The sequence below is a fragment of the Ptiloglossa arizonensis genome, unplaced genomic scaffold (assembly GCF_051014685.1).
Source record: "Ptiloglossa arizonensis isolate GNS036 unplaced genomic scaffold, iyPtiAriz1_principal scaffold0027, whole genome shotgun sequence".
In the NCBI taxonomy this organism is placed as follows: Eukaryota; Metazoa; Arthropoda; class Insecta; order Hymenoptera; family Colletidae; genus Ptiloglossa; species Ptiloglossa arizonensis.
In genome coordinates, this window is record NW_027478397.1 from 1,687,108 (window position 1) to 1,689,355 (window position 2,248).

Genomic DNA, 2,248 nt, shown 5'->3' on the forward strand with positions numbered 1-2,248 from the left:
CCATTTCTTGGCTTCAAACACCCATATCTCGCGAACGGATTGATCTAACCAAAAAATTCCTATTGCATCTGAAAGTAGAAACTCGCCCGACTACAGCGGTGTGTTTATTTTTTCCCTAGGCCATTCTGGTTAAGCGTTTGGAGCACCAGAATAGCGTAAAATTTTTTGCCTTCTCAATCATTTCTTGGCTTCAAACTCCCATATCTCGCGAACGGATTGACCTAACCCAAAAATTCCTATTGCATCTGAAAGTAGAAACTCGCCCGATTACAACGGTATGTGTATTTTTTCCCTAGGCCATTCTGGTTAAGCGTTTGGAGCAGCAGAATTGCGAAAAATTTTATGCCTTCTCAACCATTTCTTGGCTTCAAACTCCCATATCTCGCGAACGGATTGACCTAACCCAAAAATTCCTGCTGCATCTGAAAGTAGAAACTCGCCCGATTACAACGGTATGTGTATTTTTTCCCTAGGCCATTCTGGTTAAGCGTTTGGAGCAGCAGAATTGCGAAAAATTTTTTGCCTTCTCAACGATTTCTTGCCTTCAAACTCCCATATCTCGCGAACGGATTGACCTAACCCAAAAATCCCTGTTGCATCTGAAAGTAGAAACTCGCCCGATTACAACGGTTTGTGTATTTTTCCCTAGGCCATTCTGGTTAAGCGTTTGGAACAGCAGAATTGCGAAAAATTTGTTGTCTTCTCAACCATTTCTTAGCTTCAAAGTCCCATATCTCGCGAAGGGATTGACCAAACCCAAAAATTCCTGCTGCGTCTGAAAGTAGAAACTCGCCCGATTACAACGGTATGCGTATTTTTTCCCTAGGCCATTCTGGTTAAGCGTTTGGAGCAGCAGAATTGCGAAAAATTTTATGCCTTCTCAACCATTTCTTGGCTTCAAACTCCCATATCTCGCGAACGGATTGACCTAACACAAAAATTCCTATTGCATCTGAAAGTAGAAACTCGCCCGATTACAACGGCATGTGTATTTTTTCCCTAGGCCATTCTGGTTAAGCGTTTGGAGCCGCAGAAGTGCGAAAAATTTGTTGTCTTCTCAACCATTTCTTAGCTTCAAACTCCCATATCTAGCGAACGGATTGACCTAACCCAAAAATTCCTATTGCATCTGAAAGTAGAAACTCGCCCGATTACAACGGTATGTGTATTTTTTCCCTAGGCTATTCTGGTTAAGCGTTTGGAGCAGCAGAAGTGCGAAAGATTTGTTGTCTTCTCAACCGTTTCTTGTCTTCAAACTCCCATATCTCGCGAACGGATTGACCTAACCCAAAAATTCCTGTTGCATCTGAAAGTAGAAACTCGCCCGATTACAACGGTATGTGTATTTTTTCCCTAGGCCATTCTGGTTAAGCGTTTGGAGCAGCAGAATTGCGAAAAATTTTTTGCCTTCTCAACGATTTCTTGCCTTCAAACTCCCATATCTCGCGAACGGATTGACCTAACCCAAAAATTCCTATTGCATCTGAAAGTAGAAACTCGCCCGATTACAACGGTATGTGTATTTTTTCCCTCGGTCATTCTGGTTAAGCGTTTGGAGCAGCAGAATTGCGAAAAATTTTGTGCCTTCTCAACGATTTCTTGCCTTCAAACTCCCATATCTCGCGAACGGATTGACCTAACCCAAAAATTCCTATTGCATCTGAAAGTAGAAACTCGCCCGATTACAACGGTATGTGTATTTTTACCCTAGGCCATTCTGGTTAAGCGTTTGGAACAGCAGAATTGCGAAAAATTTGTTGTCTTCTCAACCATTTCTTAGCTTCAAAGTCCCATATCTCGCGAACGGTTTGACCGAACCCAAAAATTCCTGCTGCGTCTGAAAGTAGAAACTCGCCCGATTACAACGGTATGCGTATTTTCTCCCTAGGCCATTCTGGTTAAGCGTTTGGAGCAGCAGAATTGCGAAAAATTTTATGCCTTCTCAACCATTTCTTGGCTTCAAACACCCATATCTCGCGAACGGATTGATCTAACCAAAAAATTCCTATTGCATCTGAAAGTAGAAACTCGCCCGACTACAGCGGTGTGTTTATTTTTTCCCTAGGCCATTCTGGTTAAGCGTTTGGAGCACCAGAATAGCGTAAAATTTTTTGCCTTCTCAACCATTTCTTGGCTTCAAACTCCCATATCTCGCGAACGGATTGACCTAACCCAAAAATTCCTATTGCATCTGAAAGTAGAAACTCGCCCGATTACAACGGTATGTGTATTTTTACCCTAGGCCATT